The sequence below is a fragment of the Rattus rattus genome, chromosome 3, assembly GCF_011064425.1.
Source record: "Rattus rattus isolate New Zealand chromosome 3, Rrattus_CSIRO_v1, whole genome shotgun sequence".
Classification (NCBI taxonomy): domain Eukaryota; kingdom Metazoa; phylum Chordata; class Mammalia; order Rodentia; family Muridae; genus Rattus; species Rattus rattus.
Genome location: NC_046156.1, coordinates 192052835 through 192069559, shown reverse-complemented (window position 1 = coordinate 192069559; position 16725 = coordinate 192052835). Strand labels below are relative to the sequence as shown.

General features: G+C 42.9%; 1 protein-coding gene across 1 annotated transcript in view; it reads right to left on the bottom strand.

Annotated features, from left to right (window-relative positions):
- The window catches only part of Rnf180 (ring finger protein 180), a 167219-nt gene extending 151130 nt beyond the window's left edge, over positions 1-16089 (bottom strand). The window contains exon 1 of the mRNA XM_032898938.1: positions 15783-16089. The gene's annotated coding sequence lies outside the window, so the exon portion shown is untranslated. The remainder of the gene's footprint in view (positions 1-15782) is intronic.
- Positions 16090-16725: the final 636 nt, after the last annotated feature.

The window sequence follows — 16725 nt, the reverse complement described above, 5'->3', positions numbered from 1 at the left end:
GTTGCCTGTGTCATGCAGACAATGTCTATGACATTGGATCAGCAAGACTGGCCCTTACCCCCACCCCCACCATTTGCAGATAGATGATATAGGTTTTTAGGTGGACCAACTCAGAGCCCTGGATCTGGGCATGTTGACTCTCCTTTAGCTGCACCACCAGGATGAACTCTTCAGCACTGCTCCAGCTAGGCCACCCAATGGTGCCATGGGTAGGATGCACTGTCAATTCTGCTCTCATGCTCTCCAGGCCCGCTCACCTGCACCCATGCCTCTAGAGTCAGCTCTCCTGTGCTGCCCAGTCAAAAATCGGAGCCCAATCTCCCAAGTGCTGCAGCCTGCAAGGGGCTGGGCCAGCTCTCCCATGCTCACATCCTCAGGCTGGCTCACCTGGGCCTTTGCCATCAGGGCAGCTTCACTGTGTTGCCCGGGTGAGGTGCAGGGGCTGTCCTCCCATATGCTCCAATCGGTGAGGGGCAAGGTATTTCTTTGCCCATTGGCAAAAGGGCTTACTTTAAAATGTCAGTGAATAGGAGATCAAGGGCCACCAAGTCAACTAAGCAGGGCTCAAATGGACTCACAGAGACTGAGGTGGCAAGCACAGGGCCTATAGGGGTCTACACTGGCTCCTCTGTATATATGTTACAGCTGTTAGCCTGACTTCTGACAGTGGGAATTTCTCTGACAAATCTGCTCTTGGAACTCTTTCTCTCCCGTTGTGTTGCCTTGTCCAGCCTCAACAATATCTTGCTTTGTCATGTTTGGCTGTTGTCTGTTGGTTTCTTGGAGGCCTGCTCTTTTCTGAAAGGGAAACTGATGGGGAGTAGTTTTGGAGGAGAGGGGAGGTCTGGCTGGTGAGGAGTTGGGAGAACTGGAGGGAGGAGAAACTGCGGTCAGTATTTATTGTATGACAATTTATTTTCAATTTTTAAAAAAGAGAATGAAGTGGTGGTGGTCTTTATGAGACTGCAGTGACTTTGAAAGCCACTCAGTGGGACAGCTTACTATACCCAGTGATAACACAAACGGTGAGTACAGAATAGCTCCATCATTGCCAGTCTATTTTTAAAGCCTGGGATTTTCCCATTAGTGATTTTAGACCTATCCATACAGTATTTACTGAAAGCTTCACATGTACTGGACCCTGGGGCAGATAGAGGGTTGAGAACAGTCTAATCCACATGACGAGTGCTAGAACAGTCTGGGCTGTGTAGAGAGATGCTGCTTTCAAAGACATAGAAAACAACTACAACAAGACACACCCCTGACTAGCAGGCTCAACAACCATCTGCCCGTTAACCCCAGCTCTAATCTTCCAGCTGTCAGGCCATAGTTCCACCTCCATCAACTGACTCATCTTCAGAAGCCACATATCACTTTACTGAGAACATCGATGACAAAGATTATGATCTTTAAAAGCTCCACCCTTGTTTCTGCATTGTTGGAGTACCTCACCTTGTCTAACTACCCAAGTGTTCTCTTTCCCCTCGATATCCTTAACCTCCTATGTCTCCAGATCCTTTATCCTGTGATTCTCAGGAAAATCTCACATCAGAAACAAGTCCCAAAGTATCCACATCCAAACCTGGATACTCGTGTCTCTCTCACATAGTTGCTCATGTCCTCTTAAGGTGTAGTGACACATAAATAAAAATCAATAGGAGATTTCAGTGAGTCCTTAGTGACAACTACTGAAGACCACACAGTGAAAATCCATCCCTGTAAATGTTTTAAATCTATAGATCTAGTTTTGATCTTGTTCCGAAGATCTAGGCTAGTATTTGCAATGCCCAGATGTCACATGAACATCTTTTTAAGAGTCTGCTCTGGGAAAGATGTTTGTCCTGGCACTTCGTTCAGAATGAATATGTGCAAATCTATAGATAGTTAGTTAATCAGATGTGGTAACAGTACTTGAAATGTAGCCAATCTAGATTATATAAAAACATATAATAGATTTTTGAAGACTTGGTAAAATAACGAGAAATATGTTTTTAAAACATATGTTACCTATACAATCAAAATTTAATATACTAGTAGAGTATCTTATAAAGTTAATTTAACCTGTGTTTTCTCCAGTATTTGGAATGCATGGTTGTGTGCATATATTGTATGCAGTGTGATGTATGTATATGTGCATGTTCATATGTGTATGGGCATGTAGAGGCCACAGGTCAACATTGGGTGTCTTTCTCTATTGCTCTTTGTCTAATTTATTAAGGCAGTATCTATTTATCGTGTGCATACGTGTGTGGACATGTGTGTATCAACACACATATTGCGGTCAAAGAAATACTTTAGATTATCAGTTCTCTCACTATATCGTGTGGCTTTAAGGAATTTAACTCAGGTTGTCAGTCGTAAAGAGAGGTGTCCTTTACAGAGTCAAACATCTTACCTGCCTCTTGCCTTATCTTTGAGACAGAATCTCTTTCTGAACATGGAGATCACTGATTAGGCTGGACCCACTAGCCAGAAAGACCCTCGGGATCTTCTTTGCCTCTGTCTCCTCAGGGCTGGGATTACAAGGTATACCACCATGTCTGGTCTTTCACATGGGTGATAGGGATCCAAACTCAAGTCATCATGTTTGCTTGGAGAACAGTTTACCAGAGGTGAATCATCTCTCGCAGCTCACTCTTTTATTACTTTAATACAGATTCACTGATAAGACTAGGAGCACGGTCTTGCTGGACAGCACTATTCGATCTCTTAGCCTAGACTCTGAAGAGCTGACTCTTTCCTCATCATTGAGATGTCAGTGTCACCCCCTCAGATATGATATAAACAGAGTGCATTAAACCGCATGTCACTGAGCCACAGCCAAAGAGATTCTGATGTTTCTAGGTAACATCCTGGTGTTTCTAGAAAGCTGCATATTTAATAAGCTCAATAGGTAACCTGTTACAGGCTGAAGACAGACAGCAGTGCTTTGAGTGAGAATGAACCCTATTGGCTCGGAAATGTAAATGTTTGATTCCTGGTTGGTGGACTGTTTAGGAAGGGTTAGGGGACATTGCCTTGTTGGAGGAAGTGTGCCGCTGTGACTGGACTTTGAGGTTTCAAGAGCCCATTCCAAGCCCAGTCTCCTTCTCCTCCTCTCTCTGCCCCCTCTTGTGGGTGAGATTTAAGTTCTCACCTACTGCACCAGTGTTGTAGATGCCTGAGGCCACATATTTCCTACCACAATGACTACAGACTCATCCTCTGAAACTGCAGGCAAGCTTCCATTGAGATGCTTTCTCTTATGACTTGGTCATGGTTTCTCTTCACAGCAACAGAATGTCTAAGCCCCTGCTATGTGTAAAGCAAAAGAAAAGCCAAACGAAACCCCACTGGAACAGGCTCTTTTGGTAACACAAACATTCCTTTCGACAGAACTTTAGTATCTGATGGTGACTGGTCAGCTGGGACCTATCTATACACGTGATAAGATTACAAAAAGCTAAACATAAGCGGCAAAACACAACAACTAGGATGGAGCACGTGTGTCCATCCTTTGACGTGTGGGCCACATGGGGCCTTGTATGGCTGTGAAGGAAGGCCAATACAAAATCATAAACTTAAACATTGTGAGACTGTTTTCAGAAGTTTTGTTTTGTTTTTGTTTTGTAACTGGCTTACACAGTTCTAGGGTACACTCTGAAGATGATCATGTCACAATGTTAAAAGGCTGGAGAACTCTCCTAGCAGTACACTTGCCAAGAGTTTCTTGGGTAGGACTTCTTGTCTGTCTCCCCCACCCCCTCTGAGTCTATAATCTGCAATTAAAGCCACAATTTAAAATTACCTTTAAATATTAAAAATTACTGCAAAATCTATAAAGTCAAAATTATAGTCATCATGTTTTCACCAATTAATTCTTTTGATACAGTTAAGTAATTCTCTTTCTGTCCTCCCATAATTTTGTTTTTTTTTTAATACAGATACTTGCATAGTTCCATAGAAACAATGCTTTCTAATGCCTAGAAATGCCTTGTTCTGTTACAGCTTTTTTCCCCCTATGGCATCCTTGGGCCAACAGCTCTTATCCTTTAAGGATGAGGTCAATTTTCAATGTAGCAGGTGGACTCTAGGGATATTCAGTTCCTCTTCTTTCTGTGCACATCTCCACAGAAGCAATCGCGAGGTATCACTCTTATTTCTGTTTTTCTTACCAATCTGAGTTACTAAAAGGTGTACTCTGCTCATTCCACAGTCACATAATCAAACGCAGAATCTAACCCTAAGAAACTCGCCACAAACATTTACTGAAACCAGACAAACAATGCACAGACAAGAGCTCCTTGTGCTCCCTTTATCTTTCATGGAATCGGATGATCTGTTCAATAAATAATATAAGCACACTGACCTGAAGTGTCGAGTTCTAAGAAGCCTCTATTTCAGTTTTGACCTCGCTCCCCGAGCGTCCTAGATCTATGTCCCCCTTCCTTACTCACTCAGCTTTGCTTGTTTTGTTTTTACTCCATCCAGGCCCGTTTGTGCTGCCAACACGGCTTTGTATGTGGCCTCCACTGAAGCCTGCTTGACTCAGCAGCCGTCAACCAGTTGCCTACAGCTCTGTTGCTAGGGGTAGGAACTCATGCCTCCCTCACCTTTCCAGGCTGGAGTTTTGTCTGGCTTGGGGTTGTGGATACTGGGGTTGCAACTATTGTGGATTTGTATGTGCAAAGACCCTGCTATGTCTGGAAACCTCGCTGTCATCCGCCATCCCTGGCTCTTAACAATCTTTCACTCCCTTCTTCTGCAATGATCCCTTAGGAAGATGGGTGTGATAGAAGCCCATTTAGGGCTGACCATTCCATGGTCTCTAATTCTTCTTGATTTGATCAGTTTTTGATTGCTACTGAAGAAAACAATATTCTCTGGTGAGGATTGAGAGATACACCAGTCCTTACTGCACAGCTCCTTCCACTTCTGTTTCCACAGTTAATTATTAATTATGCTCGCCCAGTGGGTGGGAAGAATCAAACTGGCGTTCTTCAGCTATGGAGAAGAGGGGCATGAGAGAAAGATGTCTAGCTGTGTTTATGCTTATCTGAACTTGAAAGGGAAAGCAGCAGATGGTTATCTGCTAGTAATCTCTTTATAAAATTGAAATGGCTTCTGGCCAATAACATGTTAAAAGGAAGGATGAGAAACCGAAGCCCAACTTATTAACAGAGTGGGTAGTCTTTGAACAGATTTGAACAACGTACGTGTTGGACACAAACTCAAATCCACCTGCAGCTCAGCATTCAAGACGCTACAGTACTGGCTTGAGAAAGTCAGGGAACTATAGATAGATCTTGTCCAAGGATTGTGGGGAACAGTCCGCACAGCCTTATGGTTTTCTTAATGCACAGTATCCATACTCGCGCAGTTTACGTCGCTGCCTGCTCTGATCCTGCTATAATGGTTGACACTTCTTGAATGTATTGCACATTTGGGAAACATGGTTCCAAGAGTTACAGCTCTCCAGTGCAGTATTATGTCAGTGGCATAATACTGAAAACTTAGTGAAATTCACCATCAACCTTGGTGAGAATACTCTCTGATTACAGGACAACAGTAAAGCTTGTAAGGTCACAGGGAGGAATCCAAGGTGTCCAAATTTTTCATTTTAACCTAAAAGGTCAACTTTTGTGACATGTAACAAGTATGGAAAATGTTCATACCTGAATACATGCAGCCTGCCAGTCATTTTAGTTAACACGTTTCACCATGGGTGGGCTGCACAGTAGCTCTCAACTGAAACACGGGGCTTTGCTTCGGGTGTCTGGTCAGCTTTCAGTACAATGCAAAGAACCTTTACAAGTTCTTCCGACCTTCGTATCACGGAAAAAATTTGGGATTAAAGATAAAATGAAACCAGCAGTAAACCATAACTAACTTCATGCCTGTGGCCATAGAGAAGGAAAGGACTGCCAGCAAGCCTGGGGTTCTGTTTACCAACCACTGTCTCTGCCTCTCCAGTGAGAATGGCAGTGGTGAGAAAGGCAAACCACGCCTTAACATTACCTCGTTTCTTAAATGGCTCTCAGAAATACAACTTGAGAACTGATACTTAACACAGAGTAATCTCCCCTACACAAATTCCCTTCCCGATTATATCCCTCAAAATGTTTAAGGGGGACAAATGAGTCCCTGTGAAAAAAACATTAGAAACCGCTCAGGCTGTAATTCTCTGTAACACTGAGCACTGCAATTACATCCCCCATAAAGAAGCTGAGTTCTTTGTCTACCTCTGACTATTATTTCTCTCTCTGGAAAAACGTCAGCATTGGCTCAGGTATAATTGTATATGAAGGAAATTTGGGACTTCCTTATTACTGATACATTTCTTTAAAGCTAAGATTGAGATCAAGTGAGATAAAAATTGGTAAAAATGTGAAAATTGTAAGGCATAGCAACTTAGAAAGCAAAATGGTTATGCAATTCGTTCAGTTCCGAGTCCTGCAGAGCAACACCATTTCTATTTTTTGTTGTTGGGTTTTAAGGATTTTCTTTCCTTCTTTGTTTTGCTGTCACGTTCATGCTGGCTTTGAATTTCTGGACTCAAACAAGCCTCCTGCCTTGTCTCCAATGTAGCCAGGACTCCAAATGCACACAACCACGCTGACCAATTTTTATTTTTAAGCAGAATAATTTATTTATCTTTGCTCTCGAGCACTATAATATATTTGTAGGCATTATTCTGTGGGCTGGGCCACCTCCTAAAGGTTGTATGATTGGAAGGTCTCTAGGAAATGAAAATATCTACTCTGTAGATATTAAGACGTATCATTTTTTAATGCCAATGAGATCATGCTATACAGTATGCATGAATTTAAGTAGCAGACCACAACTGCTTTGCAAAAATGGGCTTCTGAACCAGTGGCTGCTTTCTGGACAGAATATCATGCATAATAATTCTGCTGGGAGTGGGCTACATCGATAAAGTCATTTTGTGAAATTAGTAGGATGTCAGCCACACTTGCACTCGTGAACGAACCCTGGTGTCTGTTTTGACCTCAGAAGAATTGCGGTGCACAGTAGCTCTTCCTGAGTAACTCACAACGAAGAGTGAACGAAACGGAAGCTGATCTACGAGGCAGTGCTGGAGGTGACCTCTTAGCACGGCTTGGGTCCTTTGGACTTCACGGTTCCTACTCAGTTCAACAAACAGTTCAGCACATGAATTATTTAGTGGAAGCTGGCTTATTACCTAAGATCCCTTTTACATTGGCTTCTACCAAGTCAAAGATATCAAATACTTCTGCACAGATAGGAGAAGGAATTGGGCTATTTCCAAACTGCCAGTTTGACAATTCTAGGCACAGGAGCTGCAGGGACTAACGCCTCTAATTTACTAACTCTGAAAGTGTCTAAATCCTGAATTACAGAGGCCTTAATCTTCTTTAGTAATTATTGACCTTAAACACTTCTGGGTTTGAAACTGATGAAGTCAGTCTTTACAGTTCTTGGATATTCAGTTAAGCATGTCTTCTTAGAAAGTACCCCAATTCTCTGTTGAGGAAAAAATACAGAGTCTACCATATTCCCACAGAGCTCCTATTCTGTATCAATCCTATGCCTTATCTATCTTCCTGGGATCCCTCAGTTCTTAAGCATTATACCATCCACAACTAACTCTAGTGTGTGGTGCTTTGAATTCCCCTGATAAGACCATGTGCTGACCACTTAGCACACTACTGATGGTGCGGTTTGGAAGGTTGTGGAAAGTTTAAGAGGTGGTTCTTGATGTCGGAAGTGGGCCACTGGGGCGAGACCTTAATGCTTTGGGGTATAACCCCACTTCTCGGTCTCTTTGATTTCCTAATGTGGGTGCAGTAAGGTCAGCCAGCCTCCTGCTCCTGTTTCTACATGCTTCCAGGCTAGCCGCCATGACTTCCCTGCCTTGTCTTTCCTGCCTCTCTCAGAAACTGTGGAGCGAATAAACCCTTTCTCCTTTGAGTCGCTTTCGTTAAGATGTTTGACCACAGCAACAAGAAAGGAAACCAAGACAATGAGAAAAAAAATTATATGAACTTGACACTTGTAACTTTCGTGTATTCCCTACTCTGTCCAGTGGGGTCTTAGACTACATCAACTTCAACTAGAGTTGACTACTGCTTCTCAATAAAGAACACCCTCACTGCAGCTCAAGCGCTCGAGTAACTTTCGTGTATTCCCTACTCTGTCCAGTGGGGTCTTAGACTACATCAACTTCAACTAGAGTTGACTACTGCTTCTCAATAAAGAACACCCTCACTGCAGCTCAAGCGCTCGAGTCTTGAAAGCCCTCTCTGTCCTTCGAACCAGGTGATACCTTTGGGGATGACAAGGTGTCACTGAAGAGACGCACACAGTCTGCAAGCTCCACACCTTGGTTAGCTGCATCTGTTTCAGGTGCTGTTATTCTTTGGTAAAAGAAGGGGACCTCCTTCACAGACCAGTGAAACCGCCAGGTGAGTATGAGCCACATTCTACATTTCATAGACTATATTTTATAGGGAAAGTATGGTGTAAAAGTGATGGGCAAAATTAATGAGGTACTGAACTATGTCTCTGAAACTAATGTGTTTATATTTGTGTTTATGTGCGCTCCAGCTACACCCTATACCCCTAAATGTCCACTACCTCTCCAGACCTTCCAGATAGCAGCACTGGCTGGGGACAAACTGTTTAATGTGTAAGCCTGTGGGGGACATGCCCCACCCAAATCAGAACATCGCTGTATGATATCTTAAGTTTTGTTGTAATGAATACATTTTATTGTTACCAATGTTATTGATGATAAATAACTTACAAATTTTTAAAAATTGAGGGACTCTACTAAGCTCACAGTCCTATAAACTGGAAGTCATACAACAAATATCTCAGAATGCAAACTGTGTGTCTTTGGATTCTTAAATTTCTTTTCTGTGAATGACCAAAATATTGCATGCCTAAATCTCTAAAAGAAAGCACTATTCTGAGCACAATTCCAGTACAGTTGCAAGCTTTTTTATTTTATTTTTTATTTTTTCCTCCATCTTTATTAACTTGGGTATTTCTTATTTACATTTCAATTGTTATTCCCTTTCCCAGTTTCCAGGCCAACATTCCCCTAACCCCCCCTCATCCCCTTCTACATGGGTGTTCCCTTCCCCATCTTCCCCCCATTACCGCCCTCCCCGCAACAATCATGTTCACTGGGGGTTCAGTCTTGGCAGGACCAAGGGCTTCCCCTTCCACTGGTGCTCTTACTAGGCTATTCATTGCTACCTATGAGGTTGGAGTCCAAGGTCAGTCTATGTATAGTCTTTGGGTAGTGGCTTAGTCCCTGGAAGCTCTGGTCGGTTGGCATTGTTGTTCATATGGGGTCTGCAAACGTTTTTATTGAATATCATCACTCTAATAAATTCCATGTTTTCTTTTCCCCAATATTTAATATTTTCAATTAAGAAATACTGCTTTTGACTAAAAGGTGGTCAAATAAATGTAAAATAAAGGATGCTTTTAATAAATGAATATAACACATAAGTAATGGAATAATGAAAATAAAATATAGAGCAAAACAAAGTTAAAGTGTCTTACAGAGAAGTAAGTTTGAAAGCTCAGAAGCTGCAAACTCATTCTTTGAGAGCATTGAATGCAACTTATTGATTACTACAGTATTTGTACTTCTGCTCAAGACACCGTGCTTCTAAAGAGCATGAATGGAGTCTACTTCTTGGATATTATATTTATACTATAATATAACCTTTATAGCTCAGCCTAGCTTTATTCTATATTCTTACTGGCATTAAAACATTTCTGTGTCATTTACTGGATGAAATGAATTTTACTTTTTCATTAAAACTTTCTTATACTATCTATGTTAATCATATTCTTTTCCCCTCTCCGAACTCCTTCCACATCTTCCTTATCTCCCTATCCAAAAATAGAGACCCCAATGAGATAAAGCAAACCAGATCAAAAAGCACACAAACAAATCATGTCATCTATTTTTACGTTGGCCAACTACTCCTAGGCATGGAGTTTGAGAAAACTAATTTTCTCCTTACTCACACATATCAGTTACAGATAGCTTCTTGTGTCCAATTCCCATTCTCAGTGCTAGGAGTTTGTCTGGTTTGAACCTGTTAAAGACTTGTGTGTGCTCTCACAGTCTGTGTAATTTCCTATTTATATCAGTCATGTTGTGTTTGGAAGATGATGTTTCCTTAGAGTCAACCACCATCTCTCTTCTTAAAAGCTTCCCTCTTCCTCTTTCTCATAGATCCCTGGGTCTTGAGGGGAAGGATGTCTCATTGAGGGCTCAGTGTTCCACAATCTCTCATGTACTGTACTGTACCTTGTCCAGACATGGACTCTGTGTTAATTACCCTCTGATGATCTATGGGTCTAGAACAATTCTAACTCCAGTCAGAATAGCCAAGATCAAGAAACAAAGACAGAACATTTGCATAGTGATTCAGAGAAAGAAGAACTCTTATTCACTGCTGCTGGGAGTACAAACTGGTGAAGGTACAATGGAAATCAATATGGAGGTTCCTCAAAAATCTGAAAATGGATAATTATAAATGATATTTTTAGGCTACAAATAACTATCCATCCAATTCATATTTCCTCAGCAACCATTACCTTGTCAAGGAATACAAAGAATATCCAAGATGTGTATTCTGACAGCATACAAGGGTGATACAGTTTGTAAGCTAGTTGGATTTGAGACAGTAGGCAAACAATTTAAAGACTCTCAAAGGCAAGCAACCATGTGAAGGCCCATGTATGGCATGAAATGGAGCCCCCTAACACCACACACATGCATGCATGCACGCACGCCCGCAGGTGCTCCCCTCAGGTAATTTCTCAGAGAGATAAAGCTAAAACCCATTCGCTTTATATTAAGGACATAGAAGTGATAGGAAGCACAGGTTTTGCTGAAAGCTAATAGCTGTTTGAAACTTGCCGCACTTACATTCAATGAGTAGATTATCTCTAATGGGCCAAAGAGAATCAGGTGAGAAGGCAGAAGCACAGATAATCACTAATCTGGCTTTAGCCTCGCTCTTTTTGGAACAAAGGGAATAATTGTTAAGAGACTTTTTCTTTCTTTCTTTCTTTTTTGGATGTACAGAACAAAAGATTTTTGGCTACTGAAGGTATTTCTAGATAATGGAGCCTTCTTTAAAAAGCAGACCAAAGACTAACTGGCAAGGCAGGAAACCTGAGCTGGTTTCCCTATTGATTCTACTGTCCTCCCAAGAGTGTTTAGGGCTCCTATCACTGCTACTGTTCACTCTGGCTCTGAGCACGGTATTCAAGAAGCCATGACCAACCAGTTATGAAGTGAATGCCATATCCTTTTGAGAGAATCTTCCTTTGTCCTGCAGTATTTTCGAGGATATCTCTTCGTTTGCTCCATTTCTTTGACTTTGATACACATTTAAGTTCAGCGAGAGGGAGATCTGCCCAGACTTGGTATCGGACAATCACTTTTCTACCCACCTGCCTAACTTTTCGGTCTAGGAGGTACCTAACACAGAACCATGTGCAGCCAGACCATTTCGCTATATCTAACAGGTCATCTGGACCTGACTCTCTGCTCTCTGCTCTGTTATCCAAAAGAGACATCTTGTACTCTTTTGTTGCCTACCCTTTTCCATGGGAGAAGAACTGATACAATTTAAGAGAGAAAATAAACAAAAAAGCAAATTACAATCACTTTCTGTATTATCTCCAGGGCTTTTCTGCACCTGGTTTCTTAACAGTCTGTGCCACCCACCGCAAAACCCACTGCTGCCTGGCTGCTTCCTGGAATTTCCTGGGAGCATTAGGGAGTAATAATTGAGCAGTTCCCACATACAAAGCAGTAGCTGAGAGGCCGAAGGCTATTTGTCCAGTTTCCAGATCGGAAGCAGAGCCATGTAAAGAGAACTTCATCAGAGGGGTAGAATGGAGCTTTTTGGTCTGTATTTATCAGCACTCCATACCATGCAGCAGAAGCTAATAGAAGGATATTCCTCCCAGCTTAAGAACTGTCTGTTTCCAACCATCACTTCCTTCTCACTTTTATGAGATTTTTTTTTTAGAAGTTTTTTAATTCAACTTAGGTTTTGTTAAGACTGGAGAGGACTAACTCAGGCCCCTTCTATCCTTCCACCTTATCCAGAAGGACACAACTGTTCCTTTAGAAGCAGAAACATGAATTCTCATCAGACAGCAAAGGTGCCAGCACCTGCTCTTGGCCTTCCCATTTCTCAGAAGTGTAAGAAATGAATCCCTGCTCTTTGTAAACTTTGTAGTTTCCTGTATTTTGTCATAGCCACACAAATGGACAGTATATAACACACACAATTTACTTATAACTATTTAAAGCGTGAAAAAATTAAGAAAACAAATATCTCTGCTAAGAGGTATTAAAGAATTCAGGATGCCACTCTTTTATTTTTAATTGGATTTTTTATTTACATTTCAAACAGGATGTTACTCTTAAGACTGAGCTCCTGTGATAGACCCTAAGATATGAAGCATCTTGCCCTTGTCTTAAGACTGAAAATATCATGTAGAACCAAACTCTGGCCCTAAGTTATTACAAAATAAATTACAGTTTCACTGATGCAAATTTCAAACTTCAATGAAATACATTCTCAACGCAACACTGTTCTGGTAAGATATGTGACCTATGTAAACAGATTCTAATTTAACTTTAAAAAAAAGTCAGTGTGCTTAAAGGAGAGGTAAGCAACAGATTACCAGGCAAATTAATTCTTTTCAAAATGTTTGATAATATGTAGCTGCTCACACAGGTACAGAATTTAACCTAGCCAGTGAGCATTCTCCTTTTAATGCAACCTTCTAGGAAGAATGTAGGCAACATTCTAACAATGTGTGTTACTATTTAACATTTTTCATTTTGGTTATTCTGAGGATTGAACGTGGGAGCTCACATGCCATAGGCATGTCCTAAGCTACATTCCCAATTTTTTTTTTTTTGTAGGTGAACCAAATGCCTGTTTATTGGAAAAGACGTGTTCCTTATATACACGCTGAACTGAAACTCAAGAGATCACCAGACCAGGGTACAATTTGTTTTTCAAATCCTTTTAAACCACCTTCATGATAATCAGAAACTCCTTTAACTATCTCGTATAGCTACAGACTATCAAACATAGAACTTAGTTTGGCAGCCATGCCAAAACCATTCTTTAAAACCCAGCAAGAAAATAGTGCTCAGCCCAAGTTAGGTGTCTTGGTTTAACAAAACACAAAAGCAAATGCTTAAACCTAATGATAACTTTATGTTGCTTGCAAAATGACTCAAAGATTCAAAATAATCTTGATTAGCAGTGGCCCTATTCCAGCAAACTTTTAGCCTCCTTGGGTGGTCATTTCCTTGAAGGCTCAAAGCCTAGCATGTGTAGGGGAGAGAAGAATTCGATGACTGCATAGTCCCACTATGAAGAGGAAAACCAGCCTTTTCCCACCAAGCTCAAATGATTTCCTAGCTATGACTTCATTTTCCAACTATTCCTTTTCTACAGACAGCTTTTTACAGACAGCTGAGTGGAGGTAGTGAAAGGAAAGTCTAAGTAAAGTGTCCTGTAAAAATTTTTTTTTTGTGGTATAGTTTTCAAAATTCAAGTAAAAATGCTTAGCTTTCTGCTCATCGCTGAGAAGACAGCATATGACTACAGAGCATTGCCACACAGGTAAGAGCAGCACAAACCACCACAGAGGCCTATTAAAAATGATTACTAATTCACCACATTGCTCGCCTGGAAAAAAAATCCCTGCCTGGTATATGGGATGTACTTATTAAAAAGAGTTTGAGGACTGTCCTTAGATACCCTCATACATGTTCTAGCTAACACTAAATGGAAAGTACAGCTCACTTTTAGAAGAAACCCTCCTTTTGAAAACCTAAATATAAATGAGGGAAGATTGAGCAATAAAAGATCTATTGACAAAACAATTTAAAGGCAAACCCTGGGGAAATTGGTTAACTGTTGGGAGAAGAAAACAATCTAATATGAATGCAATTACCTTGTAAGTTGATTTTCATTGAAAAGACTATTCTCCTAAATGTTCAATAGTAAGCTGGCAACCCGGCTCCGTGTTACTCATTTGCCGTGATCAACATCACTTTGGATACTATGCTTATACAGGAAAGAAAAGATAGGCAAGACAAAGGCCTTTTGCACTCTATTAAGACTTACAATGGTTTACAACAATGGAAACTATTCAGACTTTTAATGACTACTTTGTGGGATACTACTGCAGGAGTCTGAAAGGATTCCACTCTGTTTTAAAAGATTTTTCTTTTAAGCAAAGAGGAAAAACAAAGATAAGCTACCTTAGTGAGGGTTTCTATCGCTGTGATGAAATGCCAGGACCAAAAGCAACTCGAGGATGAACGGGTTTATTTAAATCTTACAACTTGTAGTTCATCATTCACAGAGATCAGGGGGGGGAGCTTAAGGCTGGAAACTAAAGACAGGAACTAAAGCAGAGGCCAAGGAGGAGTGCTGCTTTGCTTACTAGTTTCCCATCTCTTGGCTAGCTCAGTTTGTTTTCCTACAGCATCAGGACCACCAGCCCAGGGGTGACCATCCACAATGGGCTGGGCCCTCTCACATCAGTCAGTCATCCACAGAGAAAATGTACCATAGGTTTGCCACAGGCCAATCCAGTAGTGGCATTTTCTCAATTGAGATTCCCTCTTTCCAGCTTGTGTTGACATAAAATTAGCCAGCACAAAAACCTAACTGGCACTCTTTTCAGCACTAAATTTTGCTTGAGGCTGGGAGAGCAACTGGATCAAGCAAGACAAAGCTGTGTCAGGCAAGTTCTAATACTAGCTTCCACAAAGCCTGCTTCGTTTTGACAGAATCACTTTGCTTCGCGGGTGCCCCAGCTGTCTGGTCTATAAAATGGGATAATAAGTAACCTGCCCACACCAAGGTCCTTTGAAGTTACCTAATAAACGCTCTTACGGGGTGCACTTAAAACTATTAGCTGCTACAAAAATCCTGAGGGTTATCTGGAAAAGCACAAGGTAACAGCCACATGTTACTGCTAATTACCATGCTCATAATAACTTCCACCCCGGGGACCCTTGGCTCTACGGGGTCCAGATGTACTTCAGAGCTGCTCATCACCTCAGCCGGGGTAGAAAGTCTGCACGTCCCGACTCAGGGCTGCAACAAAAGCAGCTGGCACGCCAGGACTGAAATGCACCAGACAAAAGAAAGTGGGTCGGTGCAGAGCGGGGCGCGGAAAGGGGTGTGCGCCTCCGCCCAGCAGCTTGGAGCCCCGCGGGGGAGCCGCTGAGCTCGGCCCCCACTTCGACCCCGCGGGTTCCTCGCCACGCCCCCGGCGCCACCGCCCCACCCGACTCCAGCCCCCGGTCACGCCGGCCGCGCGGCCGCCCAGGCCCCCGCATCAGGTGCGAAAGTTGAGCCTCGGAGCGTCACCTGGGGCCGGCGGGAGGCGGCGGGGCGTCCAGCCCGGGCCCCGGAGCCGCGCCAGGCCCAGACCGGCCCTTACCTGCGTCCGTGCCCCGCCCGGCTCCCAGCACTCACGGCGAGGCGGGCTCCGGAGACGGGAAGCGGCAGGAGACAAACCCCGCGGAAAGCGCTGGAGCTGCTCCCGCAGCCCGACCCCTTGGCCTGGGATTCGGCGCCCAGCATCCGCCTGCGCGCCCGCTCCGCTTCTCCCACGAGCCGTGCGTGGGCGGCGCCGAGCCTGACCCCGCGTAGACCCGCCGGCCGCGCAGGCCCCGCTTGCTCGGCCCCGCAGGGCCGTGGGAAAGTTTCCCCCTCCGTTCAACCCCTTACCCGAGCAACAAAAGTCTGTGCTGGTCTTCCCCGTCTTCACCTAGCGCCTCTGGAGTGCTGACTCCAGCTACACACTGGGTCTGTTCCCAGCTAGAATCAGCAGGCGTCTGGGCCAGCCATCCTCATCCCGACTCTTAAAGGTGGAACCACCACTACCTGGGTTCAGTTTTCCCTCCTGATGTGTCTCTGTGGCTTACCTTCTTATGACTGTTGTTCTACTCATGCGCAACCGAGATTAGCCACTAAAGATATCTGACTCTTGGCAAATTACAACTGAGAGCCGAGCTGGTATCCAGGTAAATCGTGGGTGCTATTCAGGAAGTGAAGGGGCCTGTGGAGTAAATGTTGACTAGTCGGTCTATAAACTTTAGGTTCGGAGCAATTAAAACAGTTGATCAAAAGACTGTGAATTTACAAAGCATGTTTGATAAACTGGCTTCAGTAATAGGGAGTGGAAGTAGGAGGAACCCCGCCCCCACCCCAATAGCTCTTGCTTCCACTGATGAGTACCAAAGTTTACATTTGCCTCAAGTGCTTTGTCTCTCACACTTGTGAACCTGAAACTGATGAGAGACGCTGAAAAAGGGCATGTCAGGAGTTAAGAACCCACCATGGACACACAGTTTAGAGGCAGCCAGCCTGGGCGTCAGCATAAGATCCTGCCTCCAAAGCTGAACAACAACAAAACGTTTAAATGTGAATGACGCAAGAAAGTCAATGACATCACACAGAAAAGTTAAAGACCGACATACGCATGTCTCAAGGATATTAAACAAAAATCCTCGATGAAATACTAGCAAAGGAACCTAGCAACTGGAAAGGCATTAACACCACACGGAGAGCTATGGTTTGTCTCACAAATCCAAGGTTGGTATAACATACCAAAGGAATATCGAACCTCGTTTTAATGAACTAAAGGACAATAACAAAAACGATCCTCAAC